Source organism: Sus scrofa, chromosome 6 (assembly GCF_000003025.6).
Source record: "Sus scrofa isolate TJ Tabasco breed Duroc chromosome 6, Sscrofa11.1, whole genome shotgun sequence".
Classification (NCBI taxonomy): Eukaryota; Metazoa; Chordata; class Mammalia; order Artiodactyla; family Suidae; genus Sus; species Sus scrofa.
The window spans coordinates 18,349,788-18,375,053 of NC_010448.4; the positions used below are offsets into that span (position 1 = coordinate 18,349,788).

At 46.6% G+C, this 25,266-nt stretch overlaps 1 long non-coding RNA gene across 1 annotated transcript in view; it reads left to right on the top strand.

Annotated features, from left to right (window-relative positions):
* LOC106507563 overlaps nt 1-24,880 on the top strand; it is a 39,197-nt gene extending 14,317 nt beyond the window's left edge. The window contains exon 3 of the long non-coding RNA XR_001303624.2: nt 24,001-24,880. This is a non-coding gene — a long non-coding RNA (uncharacterized LOC106507563). The remainder of the gene's footprint in view (nt 1-24,000) is intronic.

Below are 25,266 nucleotides of genomic sequence, written 5' to 3' on the forward strand. Positions count from 1 at the left end.
AAAAGTGGAGGCATAAAGTGACAGACCTAAGGATATAGGTGCCTATGACAAGACAAAGGAAGACAGGTTTCAGCTTTGGGGGCCAGGAAGTTGTGGGAAGGTAAATGTATGGGGGAAAATAACAAAAGATGGAGCCCATGTAAGTGAGGTTTGTTATGCAGACTGAAGTCAGTACCTTCTCAGATGATAAAGGTCTTTCTCCCCTTCCTGGTGCAGGAGAGGGAGGGGGGCATCCTCACAAAGGGGTCAGCAGGTGGAGGAGGGCAGAGTTTTCCTTTCTACAGCTTCTCAGTCACCTCCACTCAGAGGAGCCCTTGTGAGCCAAAGTGGCATAGTTGGGTGGCAAATTTTGACCCCCCCCCCAGGCTGTATAGAGAGTTTCCTGACTCAGGGTTTGAGGTTAGTAGGTATGAACTATTGCATTTGGGGTGGATAAGAAATGAGGCCCTGCTCTATCACACAGGGAACTATATCCAATCACTTATAACAGGATGGAAGGTGGTATGAGACAAATAAGGTGTATGTATGTATGCATGACTGGGTCACCTTGCCATACAGCAGAAATGGACAGAACATTGTAAATCAACTATCATAAAAAGTTTCCCACAGTTGGAGGTGGTGCCAGTGGATAGGCCTCCTCCAAACTAGAGGGAACTCCTCCCCTTAGAGGAGAGTGTCCAGAATGTCCAGGTGGTGGCAAGGATGCTGCATGGTTACTGTGGGCCTCTGTTCTGATGCCTTGTGTGTTTTAGCTCAAAGAATCCACCCTGTGACCCTATGGGATGGGCACTATTACCACTCCCACCTTACAGGTGAGAAACTGAGGCCTGGACAGTGGGGTAACTGGTCCAAGGATGGCTCCTTGGTGGTGGAGCTCCGGTGCAAACCCAACTCTTGGCCACCCCTCCATAGCAGCTGGGGACTGTGCTTCCTGGGGCCACCATAACTAACACCACCGACTGGGTGGTTAAACAGCAGACATGTAGTGTCTCCTGGGTTCAGATGCTGACATTCTGAGTTCGAGGTGTGGGCAGGGTTGGTTTCTCCTATGGCCTCCTTCTTTGTCATGTAGAAAGCCGTCTTCTCTTCCTGCTGGGTCTTCTCTCAAAGAGAACCAGATGTTGCTGCATTAGTGCAATGTGGTGTGGTTTTTCACTTAAAAGAGGTATTCAGATCTAGTTGTAAATGTTCTTGAAAAGCCTCTTCTGGTCTAGTCAAACTGCTTTTAGTGAGTCTCACCAGTGGTTTTACCTCTGTAAAGCATTTGAGGACTGGGCTGACTTTTTGAGAGGATTGAAATTGCTTCATATTGTGATCCTAAATTTTATATTCACTATATTCCCTAAAGTATACCTTAATAAATATTTTATGACCAGAAAAAAAAAAAAAAGAACCAGAGCAAGATGGTGATAGAAGCATCAAAACAGATTTTATTTAGGAGACATGGCAGGGGGCATATGTAACCAGGCTCCATCCTGAACTCAGAGTGGGCCAGGGGTTTACAGCCAACCAGCAGGATGAGGGGCCGTGATGGACCCTTGCTAAGATAGAGATCAGGGGTGGGGGAATCCGGCTACACTGACCTACCAGGATCCTCGCAATCAGACATCGCCTGGGGGAGGTGGAGGATGAGCACCCAGTCGGGTATCCAGGCTGATCAGGTATTTGGGATGACCAGGTATCCAGAGTAACCAGGTACCTGGGGTGTTGAGGTATCCAGGGTGACCAGGACCCCAACTGACCAGCTATCCAGGGTGACCAGGTCCCTGGTGTGAACAGGACCCCAGAGTGACCAGCTATCCAAGGTGACCACATATCGAGGGAGGGTCTCTGCAGGGGAGGCAAGAACTTCCTGCCCTCTGCCCATGTGGATTTTCCGGCTGGGGCCCCACATACAAGGCTGGCCAACGAGAGGAAGGCACCCACACGTTCATTAGGAAAATGTTAGCTCACAGAAGCATTCGTGGCATCACTCATACACATGGGGGCACCTGGTGATGAACACCCCATCACTGGGTGACCAGAACTTGGGCTTGTCACCTACCTTGGGCTGGACAGAGGAGGGGGTTTGGGATTCTTTGGGGGGCAGTAAGTTATGGGAGGGCAGCCAGGAAACTACAGATAACAAGGGTGTTTAGTGCCATTGGTTCAATGCATTTCCTCTATAGAGGTGAATTTCCTTTGCAGGAGGAATGCCTGTGCCCTGTTCTAGAGCTTTCCTTGTGTCTGCTGGACCTGGGTGACCTTTAGCTCAAAGTGACCCCCATGCCAAAGAGGCATCTTCTGGGATGGTGTGTTCTGGTGTCCTCCTTTATGCACTGACTTAGCAGGATTCTTGCTAGATGGGGCTGGCAGGCCGAGCAAGGACAGGGCCAAAGTTGAGGCCAAGGATGGTCTGGGTGAGACATGGTTGAAGAGAGTCCTGATTACCTCCTGCGGCCCTGGGTATGTGTCTGGTACCCCTGTGCCCTGATCCCCCCTTCCTCTAAAGACAGCTGTCCTATGGGATCTGTCCTCTCGAGAGTAGGGTTTGCACCCCACAGGGAAAGAGAGACATCTGTGTCCTGACCCCAGGGGCTCAGGGAATGACATATTTGGAAGAAGGGCCTGGTCCTTTAAGTAGGTAAGACGGAGGCATTAGGGTGACCCTAATCCTGTGAGACTGTGCCCTTTTAAGATGAGGGGAGTGAGTTCCCATCATGGCTCAGTGGAAATGAATCCCACTAGTATCCACAAGGATGTGGGTTCGATCTCAGGCCTCACTTAGTGGGTCAAGGATCCGGCATTGCCATGAGTTGTGGTGTAGGTCACAGACAAACCTCGGATCCTGCATTGCTGTGACTGTGGTGTAGGCCTGCATCTGTAGCTCCAATTCGACCCCTAGCCTGGGAACCTCCATATGCCACATGCGTGGCCCTAAAAAGACTAAATAAATAAATAATAAGATGAGGGGAGCCATAGACACAGAGGCTAGGCCATGTGAAGATGAAGGCAGACATGGGAGGGAGGCAGCCACAAGTCCTGGGACACCTGGAGCCCCCAGAAGCTGGAAGAGTCAGAAAGGACCCTCCCCTGGAGCCTCAGCCCTTTCCGTAGACAGTGGCCAGGGGTGGGCCTGAACTGAAGGTAGCGCTGTGGCCCCTGACTGTTCTGTGTTCCCTCTGTGGTGCCCTGGGGGCGGCTCTCACAGGACAGTGACCAGTGAGTTGGTTTCAGGTGAGACTGCAGGTATGTGTCCTCTAAACACGCAGGCCTGTCTCATCTTCCCTCTGGGGCTCTGGTCACAGAGGGAAGAAGAGGGCGACTCTGTGCAGGAGCCCAGGTGTGGGTTACAAGTGCTGATTACTCTCCAGAATGATGGAGGGTGAATTTCTCACCATTCCTGTTCAGAGTAAATTACAGAGTTAAAAGCAGAGGGGGTGCCTGTTACTCAGCCATGGGAAGGAGTGAAGCGCTGACACAGGCCACGTTGTGGAAACGATGCTCAGAGAAAGAACCCAGATGCAAAAGGACAGGTGGGTGTGTTGCACTTACATGAAACGTCCAGATCAGGCAGATCCATGGAGACAGAAAGGGGATGGTGGTGCTGGGCCGTGGTAAATGAGGGGGGGCCTCTGAAGGGTGAGGGTTGGGGGGAGATGATGGAAGCGTTCTAAAATGGATTGTGCCGATGGTCGCACACCTCTGTGACTCAACTGAAACACCGCTGACCTTTGTTCTAAAATGAGTGAATTGTGTGGTATTGGAATTAAATCTCAATGAAGCCTTATCAAAACTGAAAACCTGGAGGCGTCCAGTCCCACCTCCGGGATCTGACCCCTGAGGTGTGGGGTTGGGAAGGACCTGAATGTCTAAAAGCCCCATCGTGTACAGCCAGGCAGTCTGAGGCACCTCAGGAAATGCTTCCCGTGCATCAGACACGTGGGCCCTAGTGTGGTCAGGCCTTGGGTAGCGAGGCTGGATTCCACGGCCTTGCCATGCTCTCTTGGGGACGGTGGCATCACCTCCATAGGAGAAGGCAGGTCAGCTTGAACCTGCTTCTTTGCATTTCTTCTCTCCCCTCGATGGTGATGGCTGACCTGTGCCAGAGCCACCAAGGTGAGAGCACCAGGCACAGAGTGACTGAGAGGTCAGACGCAGTGGGGCGGGCTCTGCGGAGGCAGCGACCCAGGACTGAGGCCCTAGAGCCTCCTGAGTGTCACTGCTCTGGTGACCTACTCACGGGCATTGCCGTCAGGCTTGAGGGTTGAAGCAGATTGAGGGTAGATTTCATTGGTAGAGACTGCCCTTCCTGGCTTCTCTACCTGTAATTTGGTGTGGATACCACCTCCTCCCCTTTTTTTTTGTCTTTTTGTCTTTTTAGGGCCACCCCCATGACATATGGAGGTTCCCAGGCTAGAGGTCCATCTGAACTCTAGCCACAGCCACAGCAATGCCAGATCCTTAACCCACTGAGCGAGGCCAGGGATCAAACCTATGTCCTCATGGATGCTAGTCAGGTTTGTTAACCACTGAGCCATGACAGGGCCTCCCGATGCCTCATATTTTAATTTTTTTTCACCATCCCCATGGCATATGGAAGTTTTCAGGCCAGAGTTGGAACTCACACCACGGCAGGAACCCAGGCCGCTGCCGTGAGAATGACAGATCCTTAACCTACTGAGCCACAAGGGAACTCTGGCCCTTTTTAAATCAAAGTGATGTGCTTTAATTACGTATTAAGAATGATGTTCTGTACATGTAAAGAATGATCGTAAATATCAAGAGAGAGAACATCACAAGAGGACATGCCTTTCCTGCATCACAGTCTTGTCCCCACCAGGAGATACATGTTCTCCCGATTTTGTGACAGGGATCTTGTCTTCAGAGTTTGTGTCCTGAGATTCTTTTATCCTGTGGATATAGGGTTTTTCTTAGTAATTTTCAATAATGTTAAGTAAAAACATAATTGCTGTGTGTGGAATCTTCCTTTGTGTGAGTGCACATGGCTCATTTCTGCATCTGATTGTGATGGTTGTGGGTTTGGCTGCTGTGGCTACAGAGTCCATGTCCACGTGTCCACAAGCAGTGCTCATGGCTGTGAGTTTGACTGGAAGCAGCACTGTGGTCTGTGTGTGCAAATACTTTGCTCTCTGACCCAGATAGTTTCAGAAGTGCTTATACTCTGCCATGTACCAGCATCCTTTGCTCCACATGAGGCTGATATTTGATACCGCGTCTTTAATGTCTGCCAATCTCTGCTAGCTGTGTGCATAGCATTTTCTTCTGGATTTCCTGCCTGGGTTATTAGTGAATTTGTGCATCTCGTTGGCATTCATGGACGATTAGCTGTTGTTTTTTAAAAAAGTTTAAAAACTTGTGCTCAAATATGTAGAACATGAAATTTCGCATCGTAACCATTTTTTTTGGCTGAACTCAGAGGATATGGAAATTTCCGGGCCCGGGATCGAACCCACACCACATTGTGACCTGTGCCACAGCTGCAGCAACACTGGATTCTTAACCCACTATGCCATAGTGGGAACTCTGATCTTAACCATTTTTAGGTGCACATCTTAAGTCATGAAGCAATTCACACTGTTGTGCAAACATCCATCTCCAGAACTTTTTCACCTTACAAAACTGAAACTGTCCCCAATAAACACTAACTCCCCATCCCCCCTCCTCAGCCCCTGCCCCACATCGTACTTTCTGTCTGTGGATCTGACACATTCCATTGTGTGGATGGGCACTGTTCTGCTTCACTCTTCATCCATCAATGGACAGGTGTAACGTCGACATTAATTTCTCATGTCAAAATATTGTGGAATAACTTCAGAAAGTCTTATGAATCAAAAGTCATTTGCTGGTAACTTTTTTCTTAACCTTTTTATTTTGAAAAACATTAAGGTGAAGAAAAGGGAAAATACATATGAACTTCCCTTGTGTTCAGGAATTGATGCTTTACAATACTCATTATTCCCTGTGTGTGAAGCGTGTGCTGGACTGTGTACATACGTGTGCTGTGTGTGTGCGGTGTGTGTAGGAGCACATGTTAGTGTGTGCAGGGCATACCTGTGCTATGCATTTTGTGCATGCATAGTCATGTGCTAGCATGTGCATATTTGTGCTGTGTATGTGCCTATGTTGGAGTGTGTGCTGCACATATGTGTTCACACACCTGTGTGTTGGCTGGAAGCACTTGCAAGTTGGTTGCAGACTGAATTGGGGCATGAATACATCAGCACATCCTGCTCAGTTGATCCTGTGTTGCTGTGTGAGGTCACAGATCTCAGGCATTTAAGTGGATGGAGCAGGCTGTCTAACAGAGTCTGTCTCCCCACCATGGTAGCTGTCTCAGTAATGTCCTTCACGTCTTCCCTAAGCCTCATCAAGGTCTAACCTAGGCCCCCATTACATTCAGTCCCCTGTCCCAGATCTCCAGAAAGGCACAATGTCATGGTTGGAGAGCCTGGCCCGGGCTGTGGACAACCCCTCTAGGCCCTGAATGTAGCTCCTGTGCCCCTATCACTCAGCATGGCCTTGACTGGAATGGGGCCACATAGCCTCCTTCCTTGGAGGGTCCCAAAACTATCATGGGGATTCATTACCCCCAAACTCAGCATTAGGAGAGGGGGATTGCTAGCCCCCCGGGTCTCCTCTGTGTGAGACCCTGTGCTTTTGAAAGAGCAGGCAATGTGGATGTGGGGTGGATGCTGGCCAGCAGAAGGGGGCACATGGGCCACAGGTGGAAACAGCACGTGCCCATGGACCTCGGCCTCTGGGTTCTCTGCTTGAGCGGCTTCTGTGTCCCGTCCTTTCCCCATGATCCCCCAACTGACCCTGCACATACTGCCATGATGCAGGACCTGGGAGCCAGGCTCTCAGTATCCTAAACACGGTCTACCTGGACTGTGTGGGACAGTCCACCCGGATTGGGTGGGACTGTCCTTTCCCAACTTCCAGGGCAGCCACTCCTGTGGGGACCAGGATGCTGGGATCAGGCCACATCTGGTCTGTCCTTGCAGGAGCCTAGTTTGCCCCATGAGAATCTCCTAGCAGATGCCTGTGTCCTAACCATCATGTGGCCAGAGAAATTGGGAACATTTTTGTTTTGCATGGGGAAATGTTTAATTACAGAAAGCCTTTGTGCAGTTTCCTGATGTGGGTGAAGTTTGGAGCCCAGTGTCAATTTATTGACCAAGAAATGGACATCCTACTTCCCACAGCAGGCTAAGCCCCTGTCCAGAGATGAGAAACCCCATGTGGATGACCTGTGCCTCTCGGGGAGCAGCCCTAAGCTAGTTTATACATGACCAAGTTCTGTCTACACAGTAGATTTAGACCTTTCATGTGCTGTCTACACTGGGTGTGTTTAGACCTGACCATGTGCTGTCTACACTGAGTGTGTTTAGACCTGACTGTGTGCTGTCTACTGTGAGAACGTTTAGACCTGATAGGTTCTGCCCCCACGAGGATGTGGGAACCTGGATGGAGACCCAGCCTCAGTCCTGGAGCTTCAGGGGTGTGTGGGGACCTGGGTGGAGATCTGGCCTCAGTCCTGTGAGATTCAGGGGGACGTGACCTGGGGGAGACTCAGCCTCGGTCCTGGGGCTTTGTGGGGATGTGGGGACCTGGGGGAATCCCGGTCTCCATCCTGGGAAGCTTCGTGTTTCTGTCTGAATGTCAGCGCCTAAGTGTTGGGTCTAGAGCTGTGCAGGCTTATCTGGTCACAGTGTCTGCTCTGAGTGTGGTGACCTGGCCTCCCAGGGGTCAGTGCTATGGGAAGCCCAGAGACCCACCCCTGAAAAGGTCACCTTCCCTGGGGCTGGTGCAGACCCCTCACCTGGGCTACCTCACAATGACTCCAATTCAGCAGCACGCACAGGGCGAGGAGGGGGCAGGTTTCCCTGGCAAACTGATTGCTGGGCTTGGGGATCTCAGTTTCAGTCCAAAAGGCAGCAGGTGAAGTAGCCCTTAGAGTCTCCTTCTGGTTGCCCCTCCCCCTTGCAGAGCCCAGACCTGCACCTCCTCTTTCAACTCTGCTGTCCTGTGAGTTTTCTCATCACCTCAGTAAGACAGGAAAGGGCTAAGCATGCCAGAGACAAGGAAATGTGTTCAACTTTATCTGAAAGCTTTAAAAACAAAGACAGTAGTCCAGAACCAAGTGAAAAGAGGAGGGGATTGACTTCTCTGGGAAAAGTGTTGGGGGGAGGAGATGTACCCTGCATTTCTTTCTATGGTCCTAGCAGGTCCCAGGGCCCTACATCACACTGGGGTCCCACCCAGCACAGCCCTGGTATCAACCAAGAGGATGTGACCCCAGGCGCAGTGTTTGGGGAGGTGGGGTCACTGAGTGTGGATGTGGTACCCAGGTGGGGAGTCTGGGGAGTTGGGGTGGAAGTCTCACTCCCCAACCCCCTGCAGTCCTGGCTTTGCAGTCCATGATTTGTCAACTCCAGGGCCCCATTTGAGTGTATTCCTGCAGTGTTTGCTGAGGAATCAGTGTGGAAGAGTTGACTTTCAGTCTGAAGCTCAGCCTGTTTGCGTGTCAAGACCCTGCATTTAGGGACAGGGCATATGAGGGACAGTGTGTTTGGGGCCCAGATGAGCCATGACCTGACTGGCCATGTGGGTCCTTCTGGTCCCATCTCTTGAGCTGAGCCTCATTTGTGTCATCGCTGTCCCCACTGGTGCTCCAGGGATGCTGGTGTCTGAGTTAGATTGCTCTGGTGTCCCTGCTCCCCTCCCCTCTCCCTGCAGGTTTGAGGGCGTGGGGGCTGCTTGCTGTGTGGTCTGTGCTCCTGTGGCAGGAAGGACTCTGCAGGGGACACTGTAGAGTGGGGGACATGACCCAAGAGTGTGGGGCCCACAGACGACCCTGCATTAGGGCTGTGACACCTGCTTGGGCTGTCTCATCACACACAGTGTTCCCAAGATCCCATGGAGGAGGGCACGGTGGGCAGCTTGGGACCCCAGAGGCCCTCTTCCTGTCCTAAAGCTCAGAGAGCATGTCCACCTTGGGCTCCGGATTCAGCCTGCATCTCCTCCATATCCCTCTGTCATGTCTTGAACACAGGAAGACAACTTTGACTGGTCCTGTTAGAATCAGGGTCTCTAAATTAGGCATCCTGGGAGAGGAGCTGTTTTTAGGCCTAAAGAGGGAACAGCTAATGAGTGTAAAACATTTTCTGGTGAAATTAATATTCAATATTTATCTCTATATTACTCAGCTGTTGACTTCTATTAGTCATAATCCTGGTTTTAGATCTGATGCAGGCATTTAGAGGAGTCAAAATTTAAATCTTCATCATCTGTGTATTTGTAGCTTCAGTTTCATTGATGACCTGGAGTTTGTAGGAAAGGGTTTCTGATTGCATGGATCACATAAAGGACTTGCTGTGTTGATAGATAATTAAGATTAGAACAGTGGGAGTAGCCGCTGTGGTGAAACGGGATCAGCAGCGTCTCTGGAGCAATGGGAAGCAGTTTCCATCCCCAGCCCAGCACAGTGGGTTAAGGACCCAGCATTGCCACACCTGCAGCCTAGGTTGAATCTGTGGCTCAAATCTGATCCCATGCCTGGGAACACTATATGCTGCAATGTGACCAAAAGAAGAAGTGAAAAAAGGGGCCCAGATCATGGTGGATTCTCTAGGCTATAGAAGGTGTCAGGAGTTTCCTCTCATTGTAATTGGAAGCTGAAATGGACAACACTAACAGCCTGAACCTGGCCAGAACACAGACTGGGGCTTGAACCGAAGTGCTGGGCCTTGAACCCAACCTAAATGCAGATTGGGACTTGAACCATGGCTTTATTTACTTACTTACTTACTTATTTATTTATTTATCTTTTAGGGCCGCACCTGTGGATGTGGAGGTTCCTGGGCTAGGGGTCCAATCAGAGCTGTAGCCACTGGCCTACACCATAGCCACAGCAATGTGGGATCTAAGCCATGTCTGTGACCTACACCACAGCTCACGGCAATGCCGGATCCTTAACCCACTGAGTGAGGCCAGGATAGAACCTGCATCCTCACGGATGCTAGTTGGATTCATTTCCACTGCACCACGACGGGAACTCCGAACTCAGGGTTTTAAATTAGAATCACTCATGCAGTGTCTGGACTCACAGAGGTTCAGGTTTTCTCATGCCTCTTTGAGGATCCAGTGGGCTACAGTTTTATTATCCAAGGGGAGTGGGGCCAGAAGACTGCCTCTTCCTTTCTGAGAGTAGTGGTAGCTCCTCCTTCGTATCCAATAAGGTGTGTACTCAAGTCAGCAAAATGTGTTTCTCAAATCCTGGCCTTGTTCTGAATCTGAATGCAGGCCTCATCCCATCCCCCACCCAGAGACCTGATGCAATTCTTATACCACCACTAGTCAGTCAATCCTGTAGAGTTCTGATGGCTTTTTTGAGTAATTTATTAACTTAGATTTTCCAAAGTCCCCTAAGTTTCCCCCTTTATCTATGGGCCCTTATTGGGGTTTCTACAATGACATGGGCCTACTCCATCCCTCTCAAAGCCAGTAAGGAATTTAAGAGCCAGAGTCACATAATTAGATTTACTGGAAGGGCAGACATAGGCACAATTGTGATGTATTTGAGAAATGTAAAAATTTTGCCCTGATGTTGGAAATTACAATAACTCTGGCTCAGGTCGTCAGTGTCAGAAAGTGAGACACGTGGACAAGGAGAAATCTTGACAAGGCTCTTTACTTCTGCAGAAGGGCGCGGGTGCTCCAAAAAGTGTGCACGCTGAACAAAGGACCCTCCCTTATTTATCCCTAACGTGGGTGATGTATCTGTCCCCTTCCCATTGGTCAGGTCAGGGTGCACAGTCTTCCCAGCTGGCTAATTTGAAACAAATTGTTACTGGGAAAAGAGGTAAGGAGGAAGGGGGTCACAGGGTTGATTCAGCAGAAGCTGGAAGCTGGAGCCAGAGCAAAATGGAATAACCAAGATTTCCTTTGATAGAAAAGACATTATGTTACTTTCCACACTGACCTGAATAGAAGGTAGCTACTAGAAAATCATGTAAAATGAGGTCATGAGAGATAATGTGACCCAGACATGGGTTTAAACTTTATGTAATTAAAAAAAAAATTAGAACAGTGGCTGGTAAATGGTTCAAGTTGTCCTACTTATGCATCTGGTGTACATGTATGAATCAGTTTAGTTGTCAATATTAGTAAAATGATAGAGATGGCAGGAACTTAACCAGAAATGGTTATTAATGTGTGATCATGAAATTGTAGAAGTTCTTCCAGAATAGGTGACATTGCCCCTTAAGAGCCTACCTGAAACTGATATGCCTAGTGACATATAGGATTTTTGACCCTGAATTGACTTTGGCAAAGCAACATAATTTTACCTGTTAGTTCACTTATTGAGAAAGACATGATGGTTATGGTGTTGGCTGGACACCAGTTGACAAGGACTGGATTCCTTCCTTAATTGTGAATGCACATGGGTAGACTCTGCAAATGTAGGATAGGTTGGAGGCGTAGTGTAACCATTCTAGGTTAGTAGTGATAGTTTCAGCTGCTGAGACTTCCTGTTTGGGTGCAGATGCTTCTGAGATGATGAAGAGAATTGGCATCACTGCTGCTACTGAGTGAACAAGGTCGTAGATGAACTCTTTCATGTGGTGTGTGCATCAGGGTAGTGGCAATAATGTGACATCCCTAAAAGACAAAGTGCTGTGGGAAGAAGGTCATATTTACTCCTACACATATAATTGTAAAGTGGATTTTTGCTCACGTTAAGTGTAAATCTGAGAATAGTGAAAATCAGTGTACAAAGCCTCCTATAATGTTGTAGTCTGCTCCCATTGACATTACATAATGGAAATGCAATGCTACTGAGTATGTACCATGGAGGACAGTGTCCAGGGATGAACTGGATAAAACGCTTCCTGTCAAATCACCTGTTGTAAAAAGAATAGATTCTAAAGCTCACAGTAGGTGGGAGATTATGTTATGCTACCTCTATGAAGAGGTGCTAATCAGCTAAATGCTATTACTCCTGGAAGAATAGCAATAATTATGGCAGCTGATGAAAGTGAGCTCATGGGTTGACATCTATCCTCATGTAAAGATATGATGGCCCCACAAGATAGAGCCTAAAATCCAATGGGCATGATTCATACCATTCCCATGTGTCTGCAAAGCACTTTCTGTCCTGAATAGTATGTAATAATATTTGAGACTATTCTAAACCCAGGTAGGCTATGGATATAGATGGTACTGCCAAGTCCAGCTCTGCAGGATGGGGCTGAAGAACAGGTGCTGTGAAACTTAAGGAGAAAAGTTAACATAAAACAAAGGTGGGAACCGGGGAACTCAAGGTCTCAGGGACCAAGAGCGCCACCTCAAGAAACCACACTGCTTTTATTGTTCTCTTGAGGATTACATCAAGTGGGAAGGGGGTTGTAGGTGCAGGATACAGGTTTTTTTTAAGTTATTTTAAAAGTCACATAGCCGGCTGCTGATTAAGCTTTTATTCTGACCTTTAGGCATTTAACAGTGATTAGCATTTGAGGAAGCTTGGCTTCAACTACCTATGCATAGCATCTAGAGAATCACCACTGTTGCACCTCATTCTCCTTGCTAATGCATATCCTGCTAATGACCCCTCATAAACCCCTTGGGGCCATGAGGCTCCTCTTTTTTTTTGTTTGGAAGAGGACGTATCATGTTGTGCAAATGGTGTGCCAATCTGCACAGGTCCAACGTGCCTAGACCAACGCATTAGGTCCTCATTCAGCTGAGCCTATGAATAACTTACGCCTTTAGGTCTTTGGTCTTAAGCTTAAGTCATTCACCAGAACTGTGACTGTTTTTCAAGCAGGAAGATGGGGTAAAGTAAAGCAGGACAAGATGGAGTTTTCAGCAAAGAGGCTAAGGAAATATTGTAGAAACATATCTTGTGACATGACACTGTGAGCAAAGAATCATATTAGGTGTTGGTATAGAATTATGTCTCTTCCTGAAGGGTCAAATAAAGTAGCATTTAAATTTTGATCTGTTAACTAGAATAATTCTGGCTGCTAGTGTTGCCAGAACTCAGTCTCTGCTCACCAGTGCTGAAAAGAAGTGCAGAGACAGATTTTGGGGTGAAGGAGAAAAAAAAAATAGCTTTATTGCTTTGCCAGGCAGCGAAGGGTCACAGCAGGCTAACCTCTTAAAGACTGTGGCCTCCTTAGGAGAGATTGGGAAGCAGTTTTATACTTTTGAGAGTGAAAAATGGGGCTGAAGATAAGGATCAGGGTAGAAGCCAGCTGACATTGTTTTCAAAGCAGGTGTTCGATGGTCTAGTGGTCTTCCTTCCAGAATAAAGAATGCTTCAGTAACACCTTCCAATTGTTGGGGCTTCTAGTTCTGCAGAAGAATTCAAAGGTACTGTTATCCATATTCCTCAAGGAGGGACCAAGACCCTGCCCCCAAATCTGCACTATTCCTTCTTGATCACTTCTCTCCAGTTTCTGCATCCCCTCTCTTCCCAGATTATCAACTGTTTGAACCTGCCCTTTGCCACTCAGGGAAGGCCATGGAGGCTGAAGTTTATTCCCCAAAAACAGCAATGGAGGACACACAAAAGCTTGTGTGTCTAGGAGCCCCACAGGACACTAGCTTGGTTACGCTAGGACTGAGAGTGCTAATTACAGTAAGACAGCTATAATTGGGGCCAATCCAACAATTTGGAATTGGAACAATGGCTGGTGGTTTTACATTAAAGATTCTAGTCATCAAAGTATTCCCACCAAGATTTGAGGAAACGTCTGGTAAAATTAAGGAGAAAATGGTTAGTTCAACAGAGGCTCCTACATGTGCCACATTGCTGGCTAGAGGTGGATGTATGCTTCAACTGGTACCAGAACCAGCTCTGCTATTGATGATACAAGGAGGAGTATGAATGAGGGGGGAAGTAGTCAAAGCTTATATTATGCATGTGGGGAAATGCCACATCAGGTGCCTCAGTTATTAGTAGAACAAGACAGTTTCCAAACTTTCCAATCATAGTGGACAAAACTATTACAAATGCAGGGGCTGCCATGACTACATTACAGATTGGCTCATCTCCATGTAGGCTCCAGATCAGCACAGCTCAGCATGGATTTATAGACTTTGGGTGTTGCCTACTCTTCCTGTCCAGGCACCAAATAGCAAATACAAAGTGCCAATATCTTTGTGATGTGTTGAAAATACTCAGCAGTTTATGGACACAGGTAAAATGGCTGAGCAAACATCCAAGTATAAATCTAAACAGATTGAGCCTCTTTTCACCAAACCCTGTGATGAATCAACAAATTGAATTGCAAATTCAGAGAAGTAGTTTCAATTCTGCAGCTGCTTTTCCAGACTTTTATTTCTCTTGAAGTGAGAGAAGTAGAATTATAGCCATTGACTGGAGTGTTTACCTGTTAAGCTAAAATTTCCTGAGGCAGAAGCCCATCTTAAAGAATTTGCTTTGCATTCAATTGATGTAGGCTGAGACTTGCAATCCTTATCTTCAGAATTTAAATAAATTGTATTTGTTTAGGGTTTTGAAAAATGGTCAAATGAACCTAAATTCTTAGTCCAGTACTGATAGAATGGGTGTTAATTGTAGTAATAGAGGTAGTTCCCATTGTGGCTCTCCGGGTTAAGAATCCAGCTAGTATCCATAAGGACGTGGTTCTATCCCTGGCCTCACTCAGTGCGTTAAGGATCTGGTGTTGTCATGAGCCGTGGTGTAGGCTGCAGATGCGACTTTAATCTGGTGTTGCTGGGGCTACGTGTATGCCGGCAGGTATAGCTCTGATTCAACCCCTAACTGGGAACTTCCAGGTGTGGCCCTAAAAAGATACTTACATGAAAGAATTATAGTAATAATAGAGTAGATATTATGATTGGTAATGCGAGGGAGGTTATTTGTTTTGTATATGCAAATTGTCATTTTGTCTTGATGTTTATTGAAGGGAATATAGTTAGTGGTGTGGACAATGATGGCCACAAGTAGAAATATATGCCAAGTAGTGCTCTGATGGCTAATAGGGTAAGTAGGAAAATGTTATCATGTTATCTCTTGCATGATTATTCACTTGGGTAAAAACCCCAATAGTGGTGGGAGACCTAATGATGCTCTAGTGGTGAGGATAAGGATTGTGAGGGGAGGTGTGTGGTTTTCTGTGTGTGATGATGATACTGTTGCGGTACTTGAGCTGGGCATCAATATTAAGAAGATGTGTTATTATGATGTAAATCAGTGCATTTAGATTGTTATGGCTGGATTGCCATTGTAATAGCTGTTATATGTATATATAGGCACTTGATGAGCAGGCCACAATTTCTGTACTTGATCTTGGTTGAATCCTCTGCAGTCTCCAGGTATGATTCATGATAGAGCTGACTGATAATATATTTAGGTCGATGTGAGGCAAGAGATAGGCTCCAGCATAGACATTTCAACTAACTTCCTGTTGACACTTCTTTTTTTTTTTTTTTTTTTTTGTTGTTGTTATTATTGCTATCTCTTGGTTCTTGGGCCGCTCCCGCGGCATATGGAGGTTCCCAGGCTAGGGGTCGAATCGGAGCTGTAGCCACCGGCCTACGCCAGAGCCACAGCAACGCGGGATCCGAGCCGCGTCTGCAACCTACACCACAGCTCATGGCAACGCCGGATCGTTAACCCACTGAGCAAGGGCAGGGACCGAACCCGCAACCTCATGGTTCCTAGTCGGATTCGTTAACCACTGCGCCACGATGGGAACTCCCCTGTTGACACTTCTTGAGGCAGGAGATAGGTGTAACTAGCCTCTTGTTTTCATTTCCTGAGACAGGACATAGGTGGGCTCTGGGATAAACATTGAAAAGCAGACACCTGTCTGTGCTTGGGGATGGAAATAACAATGTGCCCAAGGCAAATACTTGGTACTTATTTTCTGTGACCTGTTAAACAATGACAGGCTCAGAAGAGGGGCTGAGCCCTGATTGGTCAAAAGACCAAGAGGTCACATACTCCCCATCCTCAGGGTCAGGGAGACCCCAACTACACATGCTCAGAAAGACTTCTCTGGGGCATAAAGGGATGGGATGCCAGGCCATAATAAGTCTAGATAACCTTCCCACAAGGCCTTGCTTTGGAATCCATCTTGGCCAAAAGATGTGCATGCAGATCGGGGAGGGCCCGGGCCCAGTCGGGTAAAAAGATAAAACAAGATAATTGGCCAAATGAAAACAAAGAACCAGAAGAACCAGCCTGTGTAGGTGATTTAAAGCAGCTCTCTGGCTGCCCCTCATTCCAGGGGATGCCTGAGTCTGTACTCCTCCTTTGGCTGTGTAGTACTGCTTTGCTTCTGCCTTAGATAAATAGATGGCTTCTGTCTGTGGTCTCCCACATGTTGGATTTGTCTCTAACAACAAACTTTATATACCTCTTTTTACAGTCTTTGCCTCTTTGAAACATTTTTGCTTTCAACAGGGGGCAAGAAATCAGGGGATTCTTTTGTTTTTTAGGGCTGTACCCAGGCGTATGGAAGTTCCCAGGCTAGGGGTCAATTCACAGAGCTGTAGCCACTGGCCTTCACGGCAGCCATAGCAATGCAGGATCCAAGGTACATCTGTGACCCACACTATAGCTCATGGGTGTGCCAGATTCCTGACTCACTGAGCAAGGCCACGGATTGACCCCGCATCCTCATGGATACTAGTTGGATTAGGAACCCCCAAGAATCAGGGGATTCTGCTTCTGCCTTCTAGCTACTCTAGTAGTCAAGGTTCCTGGTTTCCACCCAGGTTGCCCAGGTTCAATTCCTGAGCAGAGAATTAAGATCTTGCTTCAAGCCATCACTCACTGCTGTCTCTCTGAGATCAGAGGGATGGTAAGATTTGGTATAAAACTATTAGGGGTGCAAGTCTGTCACATTAAAGCATTGGGCCTGCTGTTCATGGAAGTATTGTGTTGCTTCAGGCACTCCGAAATGAAATGGGGAGTGTTCCAATTTTATGACAAAAGCTATTGTTTTGATGGTGGGTGCCCTTGGACTAAAGATTTTTGAAATTAATTGTGTTCCCTAACCAGAGTATATTAGATTAACAATAACAGCCATCATAAGTGGTACACGTGTGGTGGATTGTTTGATGCTTCTATATCTTATGGGATATTTTTTTTTCTAGAATAGGGATAATGTTAATCATTGTGCACCTGTTATTACAATTATGCTTCCAGAGATAATGGTCTGGAGAATGACAGTAAAAACAATAGGGTTTATTAGTACAGGAAGGATCTAAACAACATATTTGGGTGGGGGTGACAGGCCTGATAGCTCACTTCATGGACCTTCCTCTAGCATGTGGTGTAACATGGAAGCTTGGAGCATGTAAAACTCTTTAACAGTAGCTCAATTCCTATGGTTCTAGGAATAAGAGGGTTTAGACCTTTGTTATTTACGCTACTTAACTTTTTGTCAGACATACTAAGTTTATGGTGGGATTTCTGATGTGAAGACACATCATGAAACCTCTCCTATACAGGGGGCTAATGGTTAAAAAAAAAAATAGATGTGTAAGTGGATCATATCAAAAATGAGGGTAAGGTGCTCGAATTCGTAGAAAGGAGATTGCTAGGGGTGTTTTAACTATGACATTGGCTGTATGTAATTCTGGCCTGTAGGGGTTGTGAAGTGCTCCTAAAGGTAGGATTGTTGTGAAAGTGTTTGTAAGAGTGATATTGACACAGTATCTGGGAAGAACAAGGAGAATGGGCCTGCCACACTTTCTACATTGAAGCCAAATACAGGTTTTGATTCTACTTCTGTTAAATTACATGGGGCTCCATTGGATTTCTGCTAGAATAATCAAGTTCTGTGTAGGGGTCAAGGTGGGAAAATTAGTCCTAGGTGTTTATGTATAATAATTACTGGTCGGAGTTCCCCTCCTGGTGAAGCGGAAATGAGTACGACAAGGAACTGTGAGGTTGCAGGTTTGATCCCTGGCCTCGGTCAGTGGGTTAAGGATCTGGCATTGCTGTGAGCTGTGGTGTAGGTTGCAGACATGGCTCGGATCTGGCATTGCTGTGGCTGTGCATAGGCTGGCAGCTGTAGTTCGGATCTGATCCCTAGCCTGGGAACCTCCATATGCCCTGTAGGGTGCAGCCCTAAAAAGACAAAAGACAAAATAATAATAATAATTACTGGAAAAAGTGTAAATGGTCATTTGTCATTAGGACTGATAAGAGCATAATCTCTAGAGTTACTTTATATGAGATTGTCTGTGCTGCTGCCCACAGAGAGCTGCAGTTAGTATTTTGAATCTGAAGCTCATCCAGGTCAGGGGATGGAATAGATGGCTAGGCTTCATATAGCTAATATAAACAGTACCCCTGGGTTTATGTCAATGAGTATGTAGGACATGGGGAGAGGAATTCATAATGTGACAGTGTTAATGCTAGCATCGCTGCCTTAATATACAAATTGCTGGTAGTGTTGGTCATAGTGGCTTTGGTTTTTTTGCTTGTCGAGCCACACCTGAGGCATATGGAGGTTCCCAGGTTAGGGGTCGAGTCAGAGCTACACCTGCTGGCCTACACCACAGCTACAGCAATGCAGAATATGATCCATGTCTGTGACCTACACCATATCCCACAGCAACCCTGGATCCTTAACCCACTGAGCGGGGCCAGGCATCAAACCCATCACCTCATGGTTACTAGTCAGATTTGTTTCTGCTGCACCACAATGGGAATGTCCATAGCGGCTCTTTAATAAATAACGACTGCCTCAGTAATAATGGGTTATAATAATCCATAGGGAGTGACAGTTTGTGACCCTTTCTGGATTTGTGGTTAGCCTAGGATTTTTAATTCACTTCATGTAAGGAATGCTATAGCAGGTAAAATTGGGTAGTTGGTGAAAGAATGCTGATTATGAGCATATGCTTAGGAAGAGGAATTGGACCACCGTGGATAAAGGCTCAAGTTTTATGCAATTGCTGGGCTCTGAAAACGCTAACCCTGGTCTACAGTAGGGGTGTATAAATTAATTGAATGTAGATTATATCATCATTTAGTTTGAAGACATCTTGAAAATTAAGCCTTATTTCTCTTGTCCTCTCTTACTGGGAGAAATCTATACCGGAGAGAAAGTGACCAGGACTACTCCAGTCTGAACCCAAGTCATGCAGGACTTTCTTTGTTGGACAAACAGACCCTTCATAGCGGTCACACCATTGGGATGTCCTGATCCAGCATCGAGGTTGTAACCCTACCGTTGAAATCTAGAATTAGGATTATGCCGTTATCCCCAAGGTAACTTGTTTCCATGGTCAATGCTTTAGATCAGTAGGTGATAAGGCATTTTGTTGAGTTGGTCTAAAGTTTCATCCCTCAGGGGTTGTTTTGAGGCAGAAGATAGATAGGCTCCAGGTTAGATATTTACAACTAGCCTCCTGTTTATACTTCAAGAGAAAAATAATAGAAACAGGATAAATAGCTGGACATTTTGTCCTGCAAACACTTTAAAATAATGGTAATGGCCTCGAGGACAGAGAAGGGCTGAGCCCTGCATGGGTAAAAGATCAAGAGGTCACATACTTCCTGTCCTTGGGTCAGGGATATCCCAACTACGCATGTGCAGAAAGATCCTTAGTATTAAAAAGGCAGGGGTACTATCCCATAATTGATGCTGTCAGTCTTCCCATAAACCCTATGCTGTAATACTCTTGTTCCCTTCATGGCTCTGTGGTTAACGAGCCTGACTAGGTTCCGTAAGTATATGGGTTCGATCCCTGGCCTTGCTCAGTGGGTTAAGGATCCATTGTTGCTGTGAGCTGTGGTGTAGGTCACAGATGTGGCTCAGATGCTGTGTTGCTGTGGCTGTGGTTTAGGCCTTCAGCTGCAGCTCTGAATTGACCCCTAGTCTCTGAATCTCCATATGCTCTGGGTACAGCCCTAAAATTAAAAAAAAAAAAAAAAAAAAAAAAAAGACAGTAAAACCCTCAAGCAACCCGTCACACACTCCCTATTTAGAGAATGAACGACTATGCCACCTTTCCACACTCAGGATATAGCATCCATGAAACAGATGTCACTGTGTGGGCAGAACCTCTAATACCAGAAGTGCTAGAGCAATGTTTCTTATAAAGAGGCAGGGTGTGTAATTACAGAGTTCCTTTTACCTTTTTAAAAATATTTCCTTAAATGCATACTTTGTTGGGTTAACAATGTTTGAAAAGATTGTATTAGTTTGGTTTATTTCATTGTTAACCATCAGTGAGTTAGTCCTGAAAAAAGCTTATACAAGGAGAACTATTTCTTATTACTCATACTAACAGTATTGCTTCTACTAATTAATAGATTAGTCCAGTATTAAATTAGGAGTTGATGGAGTTCCCATTGTGGCTCAGTGGGTTAAGGACCCAATATTGTCTCTGTGAGGATGTCGGGTTTGACAGCTGACCTGGCTCATTGGGTTGAGGATTCAGCACTGCCACAAGCTATGGCATGGGTCCAAGATGTAGCTCGGATCCACTGTTGCCATGGCTATGGTGAGGGCTTGCAACTGCAGCTCTGATGCTGTCCTTCGGTCAGGAACTTCCATATGCCACAGGTGCAAACATGAAAAGAAAAAGACTAAAAAGACCAAAAAAAGAAAGAAAAATTAGATTTATTTTGGTGTTAATATGAATGTGTGGTTAACTTGAGTACTTTAATTGGCGTCTACTTTTAGCCAATTATGATATGGTCTATGCTTATTCTCTAGAGAAAGTTGCATTCTGTATGTAAAAAGTGGTAGCATTTTGGAATAGTTTTAAAATGACAGTAAATGTTATGGGGGTTTTGTTTTGTTTCATTTCTTTGCTTTGGCGCTGCTCATAGCATGTGGAAATTCCCAGCCAGGGATCAAACCCATGCCACTGTTGAAGCAATGCCAGATCCTTAGCCCACTGCACCACAAGGGAACTTCCAAGGTACCTTTTTTAATTAAAGCATAGTAGATTTACAATGTTCTGCCAGTTTCTTCTGTATAGCAAAGTGACCCACACAGGCATATATATACACATTATTTTTTTGATATTATTTTCCATCATGGTTTATCCTAAGAAACTGGATATAGTTCTATATGCTATAATAGGGCCTCATTGCTTATCCATTCTAAATGTAAGAGTTTGCATATTCTAACCCCAAACTCCCTGCCTACTAGCAACCACAAGTTGGTTCTCTGCGTCTGTGAATCCGTTTCTGTTTTGTAGATAGGCTCATTTCATGAAGTATTTTATTTATTTATTTTTGTCTTGTTAGGACTGTACCCATGGCATATGGAGGTTCCCAGGCTAAGGGCTGAATCAGAGATGTAGCCACTGGCCTACACCATAGCCACAGCAACAGAGGATATGAGCCGCATCTGCGATCTACACCACAGCTCACAGCAATGCCAGATCCTTAACCCACTGAGTAAGGCCAGGGATCGAACCTACAACCTTATGGTTCCTAGTCGGATTTACTTCTGCTGTACCACAACAGGAACTCCTGTCTTCTTTCTGATTCACTTCATTTAGTCTGCATCCATGTTGCTGCAAATGGCATTATTTCATTCCTTTTATGGCTGAGTAGTATTCCGCTGTGTACGTGTACCACATTGTCTTAATCTGTTATTCTGTCAGTGGACATTTACGTTGTTTTCATGTCTTGGATATTGTGAATAATGCTGCTGTGAACATAAGGGTGCATGTATCTTTTGTATGGAAGTTTTGTCTGGATATATGCCCAGAGGTGGGATTTCTGGATCACGTGTTAACTCTATTTTTAGTTTCCTGAGGAAGCTCCATACTGGTTTCCATAGTGGTTGTACCAATTTACATTCCCACCAGTAGTGTAGGAGGTTTCCCTTTCTCTACACCCTGTCCAGTGTATATTATTTGCAGATGTATTAATCATGGCCATAATGACTGGGGTGAGGTGGTACCTCACTGTAGTTTTGAGAGAAGTTATGTTTTTTATTTTTTTAATTTTTTTTGTCTTTTTAGGGCCATACCTGCAGCATATGGAGATTCCCAGGCTAGGCGTCTTATTGGAGCTACAGCTGCCAGCCTATGCCACAGCCACAGCAACGCGAGATCGAAGCCACATCTGTGACCTTTACCACAGCTTACGGCAGTGCCAGATCCTTAACCCACAGAGTGAGGCCAGGGATCAAACCTGCAACCTCACAGTTCCTAGTCGGATTCATTTCCACTGTGCCATGACGGGAACGCTGAGAAGTTATGTTTTTTAATGTTGTATTTAAAGTTTAAAATGATTTTCTGAAACAGCCAGGTTCTCTAACATTATAATTGTGGTGGAAGAGGGTTTTTAACGTATTGGCCGGGGGTAAAGACAGTTTAGTCTGTGTTTCAATCTGTGCCAATTTCTTCATGCCAGAGGTGGACCTGATAACTAACTAACTAAACAGATATATATATATATATATATATATTATATATATATATATATATATATATATATATGAATTAATACATATAGTGTAGAGAAGGCTCTCATGACATAGTGGGTGGGGGCAGCAGAGGGCATTAAGGTACTGGCCTTGGGCAAGTTAGGGTCAGTGCCCTGAAACACTTTGAGGGAGAAATACCCCGGTTCGCAGTGCACTTCATGGCACTTAGAGGGAGAGGAAGAGCCAAGTCAAACCAGCAGGCTTGCCCAAGGCCAGTGCAGCCCCCAGGGCAGCTGTGGGAGAGGGGAGGAAGGCCTGAGAGTTGCTGTTTGAGCATGTGGCCACAAGAGGGCGATGGTGTAACCCTTGGGATATATCTGCTGCTCCAAGATTGCACCTGCAGGCTCAGAGTTGGGGGTGATGATGGGTTTGGAGGAACCTTCAGAAAGGGCCCATTAGAACTGGGTTGTTTTCATGGCACCTGTGACTCCCAGAGACAAGATTACTCACGTCAAGCAGAAGTCACCGGTGTGGGATATCCAGCCTGGCCAGGGAGCACGATGGTTAGAAAAACTTGCCAGGCACAATGGGGTTGGATTGCATTTTGTTTATTGAGTGGGGGTGTGGGGGGATTCTGGACCGAGACACCATCTGTTTTGAATCTCTTGAGCTGGCAATTCTGAAGCCCCTGACTTTCGAGCGCTTTGTATCTGGATAGAGGCTGGTGCTGGTGAATGGCTGGTTGGCTGCTGTTAGAATTGCTGTGCTTTTCCCCTCAAGACATCTCCCCAAAATTATCTCTCCTATTTCAATCTGAGGCTTTTTTTCCTGCCTCTGACCTCTGTATCACAGGGAGCCAAAGTCAAGGCAGGTCTTGCAAATGAAAGCAAGCTGGTGTATTTAAAGATTCTCAAGACGCATTGGGTGGGGAGGCAGAAGGTTTTAATGTATTGATGTGGGATAGGTTGGGATGACTGCTCTGTGAGAATTTGAGAGAGAACTACCCCAGTCTACAAAGCAAGCCATTGTGCTGAAAGGGTGAGAAGGAAGAACATCAAGCTGGCAGGTAGGTGTCTAAAGTCAGTACAGCACCAGGGGCTGCTGAAGGAATAAAGTTGGCTGAGAGGTGTTGTTAAGAGAGAATGGCCACCAGATGGCACCAGAGCACCTGCAGAGAGAACCCCTCTTCAGCTCCCTGGCTGCACCTCCAGGCTCAGTGGTTGGATTTGAGATGGTAGGGTGGAACCCACAGAATGTGCCAGAGTGTTGGGGTTAATTCCAGGGTGCCTCTGACTCTGTCCCAAATTGCACCACCTCGGGAAGGGGAAATATCTGTGCCTTCAGCATCTGGTGGGATTTTCAACCTAGCCCGTTTGCCCAGGGGACAGAGAGTTTGACTGGTCCTCTAAGATCATATGGCCCTTTTTGTCTCAAGTGGCAGGACTCTGGATCTGAAATATCTGTCTTCAGTTTGGGGATTGCCATTTTCAAGCTTCCATCCTCAGCAGTGTTTTCATGTGGAAAAAGTCTGGTGGTCACGAATGGAGCATGTAAAAAAAGTGATATTTCATCGGGCAGCTCTGGTAATTCCAGTGTTTTTTCTCTCAAGGGTTCTACCCAAAGTTCACTCTTCCACTTCCATCTAAGCTGCTTCTTCCTGTGTCCAACGTCTGTTTCAGGAGTGGACCACAGGTAGGTGATTGAATTAAAGAAGGCTCTCATGAGCCATTGTGTGGGGAGGCAGGGAATTTTAATGCATTTGGGTGGCGTAGGTTGGGTGAGTGCTCTGGTGGACACTGAGAGAGAAATAGCCCAGTCTGTAGGGCACATCATGGCACTGGAAGGGTGAGGAGGGAGGAAATCAAGCTGGCAGGTGCAAAGGCCAGCGCAGTCCTGGTGAGCTGCTGAAAGAAATGAAAGGGAGCACTGAGTTGTCGTTAGAGAGGAAGGCTGCCAGCTGTGCCAGACCAGCAGCAGAACCCATCTGTACCTTCCTGGCTGCACCTCCAGACTCAGAGGTGCGATTGAAGCTGGGTTGGTAGAACCCCCAGGATGTACCCAGGGCTGTGGTGTTGGTTACAAGGCGCCCATAATTGCCCAACCTCAGTGTGGGGTCACACCTGGGACTTCAAAATCTGACTGGCATTTCCAGCCTGGTCGTGGAGCCCAGGGGTCAGAGAGTTTGACATGTTCTCTGGAGTTGGACTTCCCTTGTTTCAGGAGAGGCACAATTTAGGACCCAGAAACATTGGTCTTGAATCCTGAGCTTGCAGTTTTCATGTCTCTGGCTTCCGTGGGTTTATCATGTACAGATAAGGGCTGTTATCCATGAAGGGAGAACGTAAAAGCTGTACTATTTTGGTTGGTGGCTGTGCGAATTGCTGTGGCTTTTCTCTTAGGACATGGCCCTAAATTCCTTCTTTTCTATCCCTTGAGCCTCTTTTTCCTGTATCCTTTTTCTGTTTCAGGGAGCAGCCGTAAAAGTACTTATCATGAATGAAGGCAGGGGGTTGGATTTAAAGAAGGCTCTCAGGACCCAGTTGAGGGTGGGTGACCGAGGGTTTTAATGTATTGGGGTGTGGTGGGTTGTGGTGAGCGCTCTGGGAGAGATTGCGAGAGAGAAATACCCCTGCCTGTGGGGCACTTCAGTGCTCTGGGAGGGAGAGGAGGAAGGAAATCCACTGGGCAGGTGCCCAAGGCCAGGGCAGCCCAGAGGGCTACTGAGGGAACTGGAGGAGGGGCTGAGAGTTAGTGTTCGAGGGTACAGCTGCCAGATGGCACTAGGGCACAGGCACAGCCCATGTGCAGCTCCCTGGCTGTGCCTTCAGTCTGAGATGGGTTTGGAGATCACTGTGATCAAGTCCCACGCACAAGA